Source organism: Microtus ochrogaster, chromosome 21 (genome assembly GCF_000317375.1).
Source record: "Microtus ochrogaster isolate Prairie Vole_2 chromosome 21, MicOch1.0, whole genome shotgun sequence".
Classification (NCBI taxonomy): Eukaryota; Metazoa; Chordata; class Mammalia; order Rodentia; family Cricetidae; genus Microtus; species Microtus ochrogaster.
This window is the reverse complement of record NC_022022.1, coordinates 31,044,221-31,061,309: the sequence shown is the minus strand read 5'-3', so window position 1 is coordinate 31,061,309 and position 17,089 is coordinate 31,044,221. Positions and strand designations below refer to the sequence as shown.

The 17,089-nt window shown below is 40.8% G+C and overlaps 1 protein-coding gene across 2 annotated transcripts in view; it reads right to left on the bottom strand.

Annotated features, from left to right (window-relative positions):
• The window catches only part of Ppp3ca (protein phosphatase 3 catalytic subunit alpha), a 294,299-nt gene that overhangs the window by 240,301 nt on the left and 36,909 nt on the right, over window positions 1–17,089 (bottom strand). The gene's annotated exons all lie outside the window — the stretch shown is intronic.

The window sequence follows — 17,089 nt, the reverse complement described above, 5'->3', positions numbered from 1 at the left end:
TAAAGCTCCAGAAACAAAACTCCACAGGAAACCAGATGCCAGCCTTCCCTGTCAGAGAAATACCTCTCCGTGATGGTCAGAAGCTGTGGGATAATAGTCTTGTCACTCTTACTGGTTTAATAAAACACTGATTGGTCAGGAGCCAGGCAGGAAGTATAGGTGGGATAACCAGACTAAGAGAATTCTGGGAAGAGGAAAGGCAGAGATGCAGTCACAAGTCAGATGCAGGGGAAGCAAGATAAGAACGCCTTACTGAGAAAAGGTACCAAGCCACAGGGGTAAACATAGATAAGTTGTAGGAGCTAGTTAGTAATCAGCCAAACAGTTTATAATTAATATAAGCCTCTGTGTGTTTCTTTGGGACTGAACAGCTGTAGGACCCAGGCAGGACAGAAACTTCCATCTGCAGTCAGACCCAATCACAGGCTCAGTAAGGGAGGTGCTGACCTCCCTTATGGCTGCAGCTCTGACTCATGGCATCAGGCAGTGAGGGCTGAGTCATCACAGGGCAGGGCCAAGGAGCACAGACTAAGAACCTCCAGGCATGCCACAAAGGTTCTGGCCACAACCAAAGCAGAAAGAAAAAGAGAATCATTTCCAATACCTATCTTGCATCTTGAGAGCATGTGGTCTTAGAGGAAACATGTTAGAAGCAATCTCCAGGCCAGTGGATACAGATGACAGCCGCCATCTTGGAAGAGGTTTTACTCAGACACCTGGCTCCTTTAAAATATTTGCATACTCCAGAGACAGAATCACCAATTATTTAGGTCATAAAATTTGCACCTCAATATATTTACTCTACTGAAAAGTTACCAAGGAGGTGGGGAAATTATGCCATCTAATGAATGGAAGTTAGGGATTACAATGTTTTACTAAAATGTAGAACATTGCTTATAAAACAAAAGCTTGTCTTGTTACTGAAGGGACTATGACATCAATTCTGAGGATGTGCTCAATACCCATGTCTCTACTTCAGCATGAAACTTTAAACACGGCTACTGACTACTGTGTGTGTTCAAATTTTGCCAGGGCTTATCTCAGTCATTACACCAAAACTGATTAGTTAAACCAAAGCCATAAAACACCAGGTCTAAGAGCTTCAACAGCTGGGGGGTAGGGGACTGAGAGGAGCCAGGTCCTCTGACAAGGTCTGGGAAAGTGGGTCAGCTGTCACCTGTGACAGGATTCAGCCTCTCACGGGAGGCTGGAGGAACAGCAGGGAGGAATCAGTTTTCAACAGCTGGGACTTGAAACTTCAGACTCTCAAAAAGACAACTTTTCTCCTCGGAGAAAACACATGCAGAACAGAGGGTCTGTGTGCAACTCTGCATGTCATCTTAGTCTTTTCTCTAAAGAGGGAAAACTGGATTTTTAAGAAAATATTTACAAAATGTTGAATGTTTAAACATCAAAACAAAAGGCTGATCTCAATTCTATATTTCATTTGGCCAACAAGCCAATTTAGCTAGATTTAGCAAAATTTGAAACCATTGAAATAGTCAGTAGCTGAGTCTCTGGCTACCTTCACCATGCTTGAGAACATTAGAAACACAACTGAAAAGTCGTGCTCATTTTTATGCATGCTTATAACCTCTTAACAGACACCTGTAGTGCTCACTGGAGAACCAAGAGTTAAGAAGGGGCTGAGGAAGGAGGTGGTACTGTCTTCAAGGAGCTCCTGCTTTGAAAACTTTCAGCACTGGGGGCAAAGCCTTTCCTTGACCTTTCTTAAAAACAACCCAACTCCATGAACTGCTAAGCCAGGTTCAGCCCCAAGGAGCTCTATCTAATGCACCAACAGCCCTGCATTAGACCTCAGTCATCACCCCACACCCAGGGCAAGGGAGATGACCACCATTGCAATTTAGGACATGTAGAGAGTTATTTTTCTGCATTCCAAAACATACGGGTTCTGGGGCACACCAAGAAAAAGACGAATAGGGGCTACTTTTTTACTAGCTAACCTTTTTTAAAATTGATGTGGGGAAAATACCTCAGCGCGTCTGTCCAAAAGCAAAGACGATAGTTTCATTGTTTGTCAAAGGCTGCTAACTTCATGTCCAAGCAGTTTTGAGAGCTTCAGATGAAAAGTCTTGGCCCATTTCCTGCTGCTTACAGTCCTTCCTTTCTCTCCTAACCCCAAGAGAGTGGAAGATAGCAGGTGGAGGAGACCTTCCAGGATCAGAGGCCCTTCTTCCTCCCTACTTTAAACTATGCCAGGAACCTAAGGTCAACCCATGGTCTAGCCATGGTAAAGTCCACTCTCGCCTCTGATGGCTGAAGTTTATGGATACAGACCACGGGGGCTACTGCATTATCATGCTCTGATAAATCAAATAGATAAATCCCTAAGCCAACCCAAAGCCAAAGTGAGCACATGATTGGGCGCTGCAGAGCACAGGGAAGGGCATTCTACTTCGTTATAGGTTTTAACTTATACAAGAGAGACATTCATCTCACGGAGACAAAAGAAATACCAGTTACAGCGCTGCCACCAGAAGTATAACGGGAAATAATGAGATCATTGCTTTCAAGTGTTTTAAAGTTTTAGTTTCAAACAAGTTCGTAAATAATAATGATTGCAAGGTGGGGAGAGGCTTGAAATCAAAACAGCGCTACCAAGAACAGCAGCGACATGCATGCTAACAGAAGAGCATGACCATATCTCTGCAATAGTAAAAATACTATCTGTACATGTTTTAAAAAGTAAAGGAAGCAGCTGTCTAAATATTTTAGTTTTTTCCAAAAAGAAAAAAAAAGTGTTTATACATTGTTCTGAGGATAGAAATAAGCCAAGCTCAGGGAGTGTTTAAATCCAGTGCTTGCACGTGTACACGCACACACACACGCACACACACACGCACACACACACGCACACACACACGCACAAACTCTGCAGTGCCTCCTGAGTCTCCATCCTCCCCCACTGCATGTGAGGCATTTCCTCCATGTGCATGTAGGCTGGAAATCGTGAAGGGAAGGCATCTCCAGCCATACCTGTCACTCGGCAGGTCTCACTGAAAACAGGTGACGACACTGACCTGCGTTAGGCATCTATGTGTCCGCTGGGTACACAATGCCAGGCCAACTTCACTTAAAGCACAATGTAAACAAAATTTACAACCAAAGAGCTTCAAATCTAAATCCGTATCCCAAGTTCGCCGCTTCCTTCCCCTTCCTTTAGAACACAAGGGGGCTGGCTGCGCGGCCGTAGTCGGTTTGCTGACACAGTTCTGTTCGGTCTGTCATCTGACATTTCGCCATCGACATCACCGCTTGAACCCTATTTCACAATCATTTCAATCACTGAATTCCATAGCATTCCCCAGTTTCAAGAGCTACTTCTTCGCCCAGGTTCTTGTTTCGAGTCGGCCTTCTGACAGACTTCAGGTGGCCTCCTGGAGCCTCCGCTGGAGGCGCAGGGCTGGAGGGACACCACCACGATTTTCAGTATACTATTCTTGGCTAGGGAGAGTATTTCCTTTCTCCCCGCTCCTTTTGTAGCTTAATGTGCAGTCATTAACTTCCTGTAATACAGTTCCTTTTTCTGAATTGGACTGTTTCTTCATGATTAATGCCCAGGTGCGCCAATGACTCAAACGTTAACAACATTTTTAGCAACTAGACAGTGGCATTTGTAGTCCTGAGGTGGCCAAGCAAGAGTGTCCGGTAGCTATTTCAGTAGCACAGCAAGGACGGAGTTTGTGTTTTAAGTTCTTTTTTTTTTTTTAATGTATTTTTAGAGAGGAGGGAAGATGCCAGGATATGCCCGTGGATGCGAGGACACGCTACAGGAGGTGGCCGTCTCGTTCCACCACACGAGTTCCGGGAATCACACTCAGGCCATCATGGTGGGCAGCAAGCACCTTCACCTGCTTATTCATCTCCCCAGCCCGAGTCCACTTTCTAATTTTTTTTAACTTTTCAGAATCCAAATAAATAAATAAAAAGTGCCCTTAGATTAATTTCATGTATTTCTCTTCCAAAAAAAGTGGCAGAAAGTCAACATTCTCCTGGTTGCTTAGGCCAGTCTCTCTGCGGCCACTTCACCTCCGTGGACACACACCTCTTCTTTTAGATGGGCATGCATCTGTGCATAGATGTGAATCTTCAAAACTTCTCTCTTTTTGTGGGAGAGGGCTCAAGACAGGGTTTCATCTGTGTGTCTCTGGCTGTCCTGGAACTCGCTCTGTAGACCAGGCTGGACTGCCTGCATCAATGGGCTGACTCAAACCGCATCCCCGAACTGTGCACTTTGAGCTACTTGGGGACTTATGAGCCTCTAAATCAACTAAGTCCCACACCAGGTGAGGCAATTTTCTGCTTTGCGTCCATAAATGTGAGTTTTCCTGGGGGCTGCTTCTTCAGAATGGTGAGATAGTACTGCATAAATTACCATTTAATCTACCGTATCTTATAACTTGACAGGCCTGCATTTCTGCATTTCTCATTTTTTTAAATTTTTTTAATAAAAACCTAATCTTTCCCTGCCACCATCTATGTGCTCATAATGCAATTTGTTATATAAATTTAACTCTGATCATCTACCTAACATGTCATTGAGTGATATTACCCTATTCCGCAGACGCTAGACCACTAGTTCTCAACCTGTGGGCCATGACCTCTTTAGGGATTATTAGCAAGCCTTTCCCATGGATCTTGTATCAGATATCCTGAATATCAGATATTTATATTGCAACTCAGAAGTAAAATCAGAGTTACGATGTAGCAACAAAAATAATTTTATGGCTGGGAGTGACTACAACCTTGGGAACTGTACTGAAGAGTCAAAGCATTAGGAAGGCTGAGAACCACTGCTATGGACCATTCCCCCCCCCCCCCATCCACTATAGTTTCCATTAAGAGAGGGCCTTGCCCTCTGTCGTCAATCCACATGCAATTCCTCGATCTGGTTTACACAGCGTTCACCTAGTAATTCATGCAGTCATTAGCACAGCCAATGCTCAGCAGGCATTAAGAAATAATTAATTCTCAAGGACATTCAGAAAGCAAAGGAAACACTAGAAGACATCCCGGCAATAGCAAATGCAGGATAATGGTCACTGAGCATGCTAATGTGTAGACTGGGATGATATGATGGGCAGGAATGGTCTGTGAGTTACTTAACTTGCCTCCGTTGGCCTCACAGATGGGATAAAGTTATTATCCTACGGCATAAAGTGAGTTTTCTCTTCCTTAAAAGAGTCTGAGACCCGTGAAGGCAGACATGTGCTAAGTAATCCTTTAGCACTTCCAAGAGTGCTAGGCTATTTCTCCTATAAATGTATACTAAATTCATTTATGAGTGTTTTGTATTCAAACTTTGGGAACAGATAATACATGCTACTTATCTGTACCCCCTGTTAGGATTTGCTGGGTTCTGACAGACTCCCTATTTTGCTTACTTGACAAATTAAAGCTCAGCCAGGGGCAAATCCAGATATCCATCAGTACCTACATCTCCCGTAGCATGGAGATACATGGCCTCTAAGCCAGCTCTCCTCTCTCACTCTCTGCTTTGCTTTCACTAATCGGGAGTTTTCGGAGAGTTGCGCATTTAAGCATGATATACAGGCACCACGCCACTGCAGCAATGGAGCAGGGGGACAGAATTCCTGTGGACACCATATACCTTAAGACTGTTGTCAACTGGTCTAAAAAGAAAAGAATGAACCCAGTAGAACTAAGCATAGCTTTGAATTTTAGGATGGGTCAACAAGTAGCAGACGTCAAAGCTAGCAAACAAAAACAACCCATGAGGTCGGGGAGGAGTATGTTTTCTTGATGGAAGATTTCATCTTGAAAGCAGATGCCCATCAGCTTAAAGGGAAGAAAAATGGTTTTCTCCCAGGATGAATGAGTTTAATTTGTACTGAAGTGTTTTCTTTTCAAAAGTTAATCTCATACATAATATCACATGTTATAAATTTTTAAAACATTTTTACAAAATCTGTATTTATAGGCTTTTGATTACATTTGAAAAAAAATTCAGCCCACTGGCCATCCTGTCCAAATCTCATCCATTGTTTCCAAATGTTCGGTTAAATTTTTGGTACTATCACACTGCCAATGCTATTATGAAAATACATGACTGGTGATGTTGGCACAGAGGCCGGCCTAGAAACAACCCACACTTACCAGGTGGCCTCCGGGCAAGTGCATCCTGATGCTCAGAGAGGAGAGGGAGGGTAGTGCAGCCTTCTGTTGCCTTGACTGCAATCCACTACACCCATTTGCTCCCTTACCTCTTAGCCCCCGAAGCAGTAAGTGCAACCCCCTGGACCTTCTTGTACCTCCCTTTCCAGTAACAGCCAATACTGACTTCTAGAGCCCAGCATAGGAAGGAAGGCGAGCTCTCCAGCTTATTCTGCAAGCTCTCAGGGAATATTAAGCCCAGGCATGCCTTTTGCCCTCCTAAGTCATGCACATGGTCACTGACTCTTGCCTTGTTCCTACTCTAGTACATTCCTGCGTGTCGCCAGCACTGCTGAGATGCAACTGTCCCTACCTGTGCAGAAACTCACACTGAGTGGGACACAAAGACTCCATTCGCAGGTTGACAATCCTCCCTCCATTTCTGCTGTCTTGTGCAGCTCACTCCTCTCCACAGAACCAAGGGATTCTGCTGTCTTTCCATCTTTCAACCCTATTTGTTTTAGGTATCCCTACAGTTTTGTTATCATTGTGTCTGCTGACTCGTCTTTTGTCTCTCCTCTGTTCCACAAGGGCAAGACAATGCCTGAATTCTCCAAGAGAAGCGTTGGGTATGCCAGGCAGCTGAGGCATTCTGTAGGTATCAGGGAAGTGAAAGAACATTTTTAAAGCTTGCCTAACAAAGTAACAAAACTAGAAAAATGATCTATTTTCCTAGTACATTGGTCACAATTATCCTGACCTACGGGATAACCAGATTCAAAGCTCCCATATAAAATGAGGTGACAAGGAACAACAGCTCTCAAAGAGAAGGTGACGGAGAAGAGAGGTGGGGTAAGAAACACTTGGACAAAGCACCATCCAGGGTGAGTGAGTGTACGGAAAGGAGTCCTTGGACCCTTTTTATTCCAAGCTTTGTATAAGCTACTATCAACACAGCATCCCAATTAGAAATGAAATCGAGGGCTGGAGAGATGGCTCAGTGGTTTAGAGCATTGCCTGCTCTTCCAAAGGTCCTGAGTTCAATTCCCGGCAATCACATGGTGGCTCACAACCATCTATAATGAGGTCTGGTGCCCTCTTCTGGCCTGCAGACATACACACAGACAGAATATTGTATACATAATAATAAATAAATAAATATTTAAAAAAAAAGAAATGAAATCGAATCCCATGAACCTTAAAGCCCCTTCCAGCTCTCACAATAAACAGTATATTTCAGCAAACTTCTTGTGTGCTTCTAAGAGTATGTCAATACTATAACTTTATCTCTAAATGCTAAATAAATGCTATGACCTAAGACATAGCATCTGTAGGAAATTGGATCATTGATTTTATCAGTGGATATATATAAAACCCTCTCAAACTATTTTTATTTTATTTATTTATTTATTTATTTTATTTTTATTTTTTATTTTTTTGGTTTTTAGAGACAGGGTTTCTCTGTAGCTTTGGTGCCTGTCCTGGAACTAGCTCTTGTAGACCAGGCTGGCCTCAAACTCCCAGAGATCCGCCTGCTTCTGCCTCTCGAGTGCTGGGATTAAAGGCGTGCGCCACCACCGCCCAACCCCTCTCAAACTATTATAGCCTCGGAGCATATTCTGTGAATTTTTTGCTGAAAAAAAAAATACATGAAGCATGGCAAAGGGGAAAAGAGGGAGCTACTTTACCCAGTGAGGGGCTTCTCGGTCCCCACACTATGGCATGGGCCTGGTGAATGTCCTGTTGTGTCACTTTCCTGTGTGTCGGGAGGAATTTAGCATGTCTCTGGTCTCTACGCATTAACCTCTGGCAGTGACTGAAAATGCTGGCAGCTACTGCCTAAGCCACCCCAAATCCTGCCTTAAAAAACCACCGAGGGAACAGCATTAGAAACTTGCCACGGGGTTTCATAACACAAAATATACTTGAGGGTAATCATTATACACACATGGACAAGGGTCTCAAATAGGCAGCTGCTGTCTGAATGAATATCCCCTCTGTGAGTGTTAAACATCTGTATCAGTAATAAAGCTACGGTTTTCTTGAGTAAGTATCGGCTTTGTAAGTTTTAGAACATAAAGCTTACTGTTGAAGTCAGGGCATGGCCTGTAATAAGTGACTCCATGTTGTGGGAAACAATGGCTTTTCAAAATGTGCCTTGCCCTGAGAGACTTCATTTTCCATCAGGCATTTGCAGATCTAAGGGGATGCAGGATGTCTGTGCATCTGGGTGGATTCATGAACGGCACCATCTGCCCAGCTCCACCCACACAGCAAAGACTGGCAAATTATTTATTCCTGGGAGTGGGAAGGGTACCAGTTTATCAATTCACTGTAGGGAACTGGGACCAGAGAGGCATATGGGTGTATTAAAATCAGAGAGTTACGAGAACTTTTCCCACACAACGGATCGAGAAAATTAGGTGATTATCTATCTCATCTAAACCCCATAAAGTGAACACTTAGTACTGCAATGGTGATGGGCCCCCAACAACATGTCATTTGCTCATCCAACATATGCATCAAGGACCAATAAAGCAAAGAACTCAATGACTGTCTGGGGGCTTCACCTTGGCTCTGTCTTACTGATGACATGCCTACTCAAATTGCAGTCATCTGTCCGTCATTCTGTTCACCCATATGGACTAGCTGTCCAGCCCTTCACTTGTCTGGACACAGTCCTGACTTTCTGCAGCACACTTGGACTTGAGTCTGCAGCTCTGTTCCAAGCTGTGGCTACCGTGGCAGCAGCCACAGCAGGGCTTCTCCAAAGACCTCCAGTTGGTTGGTTATCTCACAGCGACAGACTAGGTCGTTTTACTTGCTTCTTTGGCTTCTCATGCCTTTGTAATCACCCTGATGTAACCTCATATATATGTAGGTAGTAGGTAGATAGGTAAATGGAGATATATTTACTATGTTATGTGTAATGTGTGATCCTAGAGTTAGCAGCAGATATTAGAATAATGATGAGGAGGATAATAATGGTAATAATAATAAAGTTGTGTTTGTTTCTGCCTATCAAGGAAAAGAGAGCTAAGAAAGAGCTATCAATGTAAGCAGTGATACTTGGCAAACCAATGTCATCAAAATAAAATAGGAAACTTGTGATTTTATTGTTATTCAGTAAATTCACAAACTCTGAAAAGACACTTTTGTGTTCCCTGTGTTGCTGACAGCTCCTAGTACTTACAAAGAGAAAACTCTCTAAGATAGAGGCATACCTATCTTAAGACATCAGGAATTCTAAATAATAGTTCCTGAAGTTTTCTTTTGGAAAATCAGAGACCCTTGTTCAAGACAGAGCTCATGATTTAAGACCATCTAGACAGAAGGAAAGCAGGCGGTTTCTTTGCTGTGGTTCTTTCTCTTCTAACTTTCCTCCTTGGGATCTGAATTACAGTGTGCTGCTGTCGACACTAATAAATTTAACCAGATAATTAACAGACTGACAAGTAACTTTTTCAGTGTAAGCACTTATTACTGTAATGAATTAAAGATGTTTCTACCCCTTTCTGTGAGCCCTCCTCAGTACAGGCTTTGAATCCCAGAACTGTGAAGGGGAATTCATGTCCCCACCAAGTCTAACGGTAGAAAGACATCTTTCTACTGTTTCAGTGGGGCAGACATGACAGCTTCTTTGAAACTATAAGGCCCAGACTGCATCCTTCTCCTTAAGCTTTCTTTTCTAAATGACTTAAAAACAAGCAAAAATTTTGTTTGATTTACATTTCTGGATGAATAACTGCCTTTTAAGAGAAGGGAAACACAATGTTAACCTTTAAAAAGACATGTACGTACATTTAAACATGGTAGAATAAGAACGTCATCCTAACCTTGGTGAGGTAGAGGTAACGTGTAGAGGTAATTTTCAAATAAACTTCAGTTGCAGAAATCCTTCAATCACTTTAAGTTTTTCTTTATATCTCATTCACAGAGGAAGGTTCGCCACTCCTTACAAGATACTCTTTACTTAAATAATTAAATACAGGCACTTTGCCTTTGCAAAGAGTTTAGGTTCCTGATTCACCTAGAGTCTGAGATAGCTCACATCTCTCCAAACTTCTATCTTAGGCTCATTTTACTGTTCAAAAGTTCTATGAGGCCGGGCGATGGTGGCGCACGCCTTTAATCCCAGCACTCGGGAGGCAGAGGCAGGCGGATCTCTGTGATTTCGAGACCAGCCTGGTCTACAGAACTAGTTCCAGGACAGGCTCCAAAGCCACAGAGAAACCCTGTCTCGAAAAACCAAAAAAAAAAAAAAAAGTTCTATGAGGGAGACTAAAGATGAAAGAAAATAGTATTTTTTGCTGTAACACGTGATCTCCTAAAGAAAATTCATCATTTTTGTTTTAGGATAACAACTTCTGAACACATCAGACCATAATCTCAAGAACAAGTAAGTGCCTATCTCTTTAAAGATACAAATCTTAGTTGTTCTGTAAACAGTGTTAGCCATGTACTTTTATTTAAGAGTTTGGAAATGGGCTTATTTTCCTGGAGATTTCAATAAAATTATTCTTTCTATTTCTCAATCATACATTAAAAATCTAGTGGATTTTGAAAGATAATAACTATAGTTGTGTAAACACTTCTATTTGCATACATCTGAAGGTTGATCAAGGGCTGCTAGTACACACTACAAACCTTCAAAGCATATATCTGCAAAAAAAATAATAAAAAAGCTTAGAATTTAAATAACAATGTGTTGCAGCAACAAAAATTTAAATGAAACTTCTAAAAAGTGTTAATATATGTTTGGTTGGTATAAAATCATTCTAGAAAGTCAAAAACTTCAAACTGTGATTGGATCTGATAGTAGTAAATGAAATCTTTTCTTACTATTTGCTATTTTGCAATTTTTAAGTTTATTTATTTTTATGTGTATGAGAGGTGTCTCTGAAAGTATGTCTATGAGCCATGCATGTGCCTGGTTATGTCTGTGCTCCATTTGTATGCCCAGTTATGTCTGTGCACCAGGCACCGGAAGAGGAGTGAGAGCTCCTAGACTTGGAGTTAGGGTGCTGGGAGTCAAACATGGAGCCTCTGCAAAAGTCATTGAGTGATCTTAACCATTCAGCCAAGGGACATGCTGTCTATGCTTCATCTCCTTAAACTTAAATTGTAGGATCCAATCCCATATGGGATCACAAAAAAATGAATCTGAGGGACAAGAGAATTAGGGTAACAGCAAAAAGTTTCTAAATGCACAATACGCAAACATTAACCTAAAAATTCAGGTTTAATTCCTCGAAGGTGTTGTGGAAACGCGGGCCTGTGGTGTATCATAAGAATTCCCTGTAGCCGTGAGTCTGAACACACAACTGACACACTCCACACGGTGCAGGCTGGCACACCACAGAGAAACACCCGAGTTCCAATTTGAGACTACAGCATTCCACAAGCTTCAGTGTTTCCACTGCAGACACAGGGTTTTCAGTCCTTATAGAAACATATTGGTTTAACTATGGAAAACAAAAACTTAATATTTTCCTATTATTTTACAGCATGTAGGGGCCAAATTTGTGTATCTTTGGGCTGTACTATATTAGAATGTTTGACTTTAAGAACCACTGTTTAATTTGTTGACTTGAATTTCTCTCTGTCTCTCTGTCTCTGTCTCTCTCTCTCTCTCTCTCTCTCTCTCTCCCTCTCTCTCTCTGTCTCTCTGTCTCTCTGTCTCTCTCTCTCTCTCTCTCTCTCTCTCACACACACACACACACACACAAATCATTTAATAAATTTTGATTAGGGATTAATACAATTTTCATATATTTCTGCCATATTCTACTATGCTTTTAAGCAGAGTGGTCTTCTCTTAAAGTCAAAATCAGTCAACTGTAAAAAAAAATTGTCCTCCAGTATCAAATATTGTAAGAGAAAGTACATCCATCTCATTAGTATGCAAATTTAAGTTTGTTCTTAATACACAGTAAGATAACAGGCATACAAAAAATTATTTTAAAATAAATGTCCTTATGATTTATTGTCAATAAATGCTTGATTTATAGACATATTTTGTGGACTTCTACACCAAAGGTCATGTTAAAATTCATTAGGAAGAAGGGATCCCGAGAGGAAAATGTTGGAGAAGCCATGTTCTAAGATTAACTACTCATCTCGATTTCTCTATGGTTACAGTGCAATTCACCACTCATTATAAAGATCTCCCCTCTTAGTTTTGTGCCTAATGCATAATAAGGCGAAAATAATCGTGTATTTCCAATGAAGAAGCCAAGGCATGGAACAAAGTTAATCATGACCACAATGACTGACTTGGTCCTAAGCGATTGTTTTGTGAGCATCAATGTCTGGGAAGCATCGGTAGAGGTCAAAGTTTAGCAACGTGACAAGGGCAGATCTGGGAAGTGACAGAACTCAGGCTGTCATCTCTCCAAAACCAGTTGTTGTTATTCAAGGATGGGCTGGCCATCCCCCAGATTTCTAAGAGCCCAATGGGTGGCCAGTCTAGGAAAAGGGTTCAATAAGCAAGTTTCACACATAAACAAGATGGTGGCAGAGAATCCCGAAATACCCTTAGGTGGCAGGAATGTGTGCTGCCTTTTCCTCTCAGCCCTCTGTGTAGTAATGTGAGTCTGAGCATTGAAGACACATTGCATTTGCATTAGGAACTGAAAGCTGGCAGCCTGGCATACCAAATATGTTGAAATAGAACCAGGAAGGCTGTTTTGCTTTTCAAGCCTTTTAATAATGATTTTTCTTGGTTGCAGCCTTGGTTTGATTCATTCAGCTGCTTGCACTCTTCTCTCTACTGTTTCAGAAGAGAGAACACACGGTTGATGGACAGCTCAGGGACCAGGAATCCAGAGCCGGTTTTTAAGCTCAGTTTAATTGTGTGGCCTGTGGCAAATGCCTCCCCCACCTTGCTCTGTTGAGTTCTAGGTGTGTCCAAGCCACAACCGGGGCTGAACACACCTAACTACCGAAAGGAACATAGTGCAATATAAAATCATAAACTCACTTAAAACATTATGAAGTTTGAGGAATTGGAGGGGGTGGGGGTTGTAATGTGATTACACAGTTCTTGAAAAATAAAACTCCTTACCTGCCAACCTCTTGCTGCACTGTCAAAAGGCTGGGCACACCTGCCAATGGTGCCTGCCAGTTCTAAAGGTCTAGATTCTAGCATTCCCCTATAGATCCTAGGGTCAGCACAAGGGAGCAGCGAGAGTTATTAAAAACTGAAGCCTCAGGCTTCTCTTAAAGTAGACTAGAGCAAGTCAACCTTTACTGTGAGTGCCCATAAGTAGATGTCAAATGCATATAAAGCACAACATTGTTTAGGTGGTTGGATGGATGCATTGATGGAATAGGCATATAATAGACAGATCATATATTTATAGTTATACTTGCAACCATTACTTTGAAATAGTGCAATAGGCACTTGTGTTTTTACATACCACACTATACTGAACATGTAGTAAACGCTGCCACAACTGTGATCACAAAAATGTCTCCCATCATGAGCAGCCAGAGTTGCACGATTTCCCTAGTACCAACAAGAACTGGGTTGTGAAAAAAATTTAAAAAAAGAACTGGGGTGTGGAGGGGGGGCTTGGGGGTAGAGCACCTGCCTAGCATGCATGAGATCCTAGATCCAGCTCACAGTAAAATAAAGTAGTATAAACCTACAGTTGAAATTTAAAAAAAAACCTTCGCAACCACTTTCATGTGAAGACTTACTTGTGCCCAGATTTATGATTGACACTGAGTTTGCAAACCTGATAAAGATAATGGTTTTCTGCCTTGCAAAAACAGGAGGAAAAAAAAAAAGCAAAACCAATAAATATAACAAGCTAAAACACTGAATATATTTTACACACATATATCGCTTAGGTCACAAAAAACAAGCTACACTATCAGCCACTTAATTTAGCAACACAACTAATAAGATCAATTAATAATAATAGTTAAAACTAGAAAAGCATAGCTTCCATTCTCATTCCATAACTGGGAGCCAGAGAGGCATTATCAAAGATGAGAAACATTATAAAAGATTATTCAGAGAACATGTTTTTGGATCAGAGACTGGCAAGGCCATACATCTTGATGGGCAATTTCCTGACAAGGGGCAAGATCAGCTCAAAACATAAACTGTGGTGACGTCACTAGTGAAGAGACCAGCCGCGGTGATGGAGCAGCTGTCGTGACCTTCTCACTTCCGTTTGAAATCACTTTAAGCCTCATCAGATAACTTCACATAGGGTTCTTAAATGTTACTCTGGATTACCCGGTCTGTGGACTTCCCCCAAAAGCAATGCATCTCCAGATAACTGAATCCTCTCTATACCGCTGCTTCCCCCACTATTTATAGAAGAAAAGAAAAAAGCATTGTTTAAAACATATCATTTTAAGAAAATGATCTAAGGCATAAGATTTTGCTTTTAAAAATTTCAAACGCTCTTAAGTCACCATCATTTCAAACAGTATCATCTCAGATGGCAACATGAGGAATGTCTTGCAAACTTTTAGACATTTATATGGTTTTATATAGAATGTGTCTTGCATAAACACACATTACCTCTAAAAACATATAAAGCAACATTATTAGAGCTTTCAAATGTCCAAGACTGAAACCTCAAAAACTCACTGATCTAACATCCAAGAACAACATGATATTCACCACTTCTTATTAAGCTATTCATATTCATATATTTCCAGTTAAGTTCTGAGTCAAGCAATCAAAGAAAGACCAAGGAACGTTGTTAAGGTCATTACGGAACGGCTTCCACATTTTAAAGGGTTTTATTGTACACACACTTTATATGGCTCTTTCTCCAAATGACTAGCTGTTCTGTGAAAAACAGTATTTATGTTTTAAAGTCATATATGAACTCAAAGGCAAACATCCAAAAAATTTATTAACTTAAAACAAAACAATGCAAATTATTATAAATGTTTTCTGTAACAAGACATCCATTCAATTTAGCTTGTGCAACATCTTCAATTTCAGTTGAAAAGACAAAAATTTACAAGACTATCCTTTTTCTTTGAAAGATCAATTTCACTGGTTAATATGAATATCTGTTACGTGAGAGTGAGGAACTAAGTAAAGTCTAGAAATGCCTGAATGTAGAACAAGGACACAGATTTACTCATTTTGTTTATGCCATAAATATTCCCTGACATGTTGCTTAAATAAAGTAACATCTCTGCCATTAACCAGCTGTACGGCCACAGACAGGTCAGTCACTCAGTTTTATCATCTTTAAATACAAAGTCATCTTCAGTTTGAGAGTCTTGATTCACATTAACACTAAAAGAAAAATCAAACTGCAATGATATATTATTATAAGCATTTTAGTATCAGCTAAAGCAAAAAAAAAAACGAGAGGTAACTTTCCTAATTATCATAAATCAAACATGATAAAAAGAACTAGTCTTACAACAATGGCTATAGCATCCTCTAATATGAAGACAGTAAACAGAACGCCACATCTCAGACTGTCATGACAATCTGCTTACATGCAGAACACCAAATCTAAAATGCCAACCAGGCAAATCAGTGTAATCATTCCCATTAGAGAAATCAGGTCCCACTGCTCAATCGGCAAGCAGCTCAACAGACCAAGACAAGAGTGCCTGGTTCTCAGCCACTCCCTTTTGAGAATTAAGGCCTCCAGCCTCCTGATCAACAGGAATAGAAAGCACAAGAAACAAGCTGAACACTTAAGGGCCAAACAGAGTTCATACAAAATCTCTTTTCAAGTGAGTACCTAGCTAGATATGTTCATACAGCTATAAAATACTAGTTTTTTAATCAATAAAGGTACATTTTTTGAAAGAATGTTAACCTACAGTTTAACTTATATCTTTATTCTTTATCTTTATATATTAACATTCCTTTTTTAAAGATTTATTTATTACGCATACAGTATTCTGCATGCAGGCATGCTTGCATGCCAGAAGAGGATATCAGATCTCATTAGAGATGGTTGTGAGCCACCATGGGGTTGGCTGGGAATTGAACTCAGAACCTTTGGAAGAGTAGGCAGTGCTCTTAACCCCTGAGCCAATCTCTCCAGCCCCTATATTGGCATTCCGAACAATAGGACAGGATCTCTGAGACAGACTGCTTTCACTAACATTCTTGTTAGTCCTACAGAAAAAAATGGAAACTATTCAATATCCTCGCTAGCATTTGCTATCATAAGTGCTTTCAAAGTTACCAATCTAGTAGGATAAAGACGACATGCTGTTGCTGACATTATCTTGGCCACACGGGATATTGTACCTTGGAAGGCAATTTAATGCAATGTCTACTTGGAAGAATAATAATAATAGAATCTCCCCTAGGGCCTATTACCTAGCCAGTCACAAGTTCTTAGCCCATTGAAAAGTACCAGGCATGAGATGAGTTTGGTCTTGTGGAAAGGCCTTAAATCCAGGAAGCGTTTGGTTGGTCCACGACATTCTTATCACTATTACAGAGTAGCAGCGCGTTCTCAGGCCAGCTGTTACCATAGGTCTCAAGGTTCACAGCTCGAAAGACTATGATTACTTTTCTCCCCCAGAGCATGTGCAGAAACTTCCAGCCAATCGAGATGAAGCTCCTAGGTCAGTCCCAGCTAGAGTTCTCCATAATCTATGTCTCAAGTATGTGTTACTTTCAGTAACAGGATCTCACCATCAAGTTCTGGAGAATAACCAAGAGCAATGGCTAAAACGTTTGGAGAAGTCTCAATGACTCCACTCACTGAACAACAACTCAAACAGAGGAAACTCATATTGTAATTTCTTCATTCAAATTTTTGGTTGATATCCTACGGTATCTGGGGACCTATTGTGCTCAACCACCCCCATTACATCATTATAGCATAGTTCCAATTAAACTCCTTTTATACATGGGAATGAGTGTATATATAATATAATACATAGTGTAATATATATATATATATATATATATATATATATATATATATATATATAT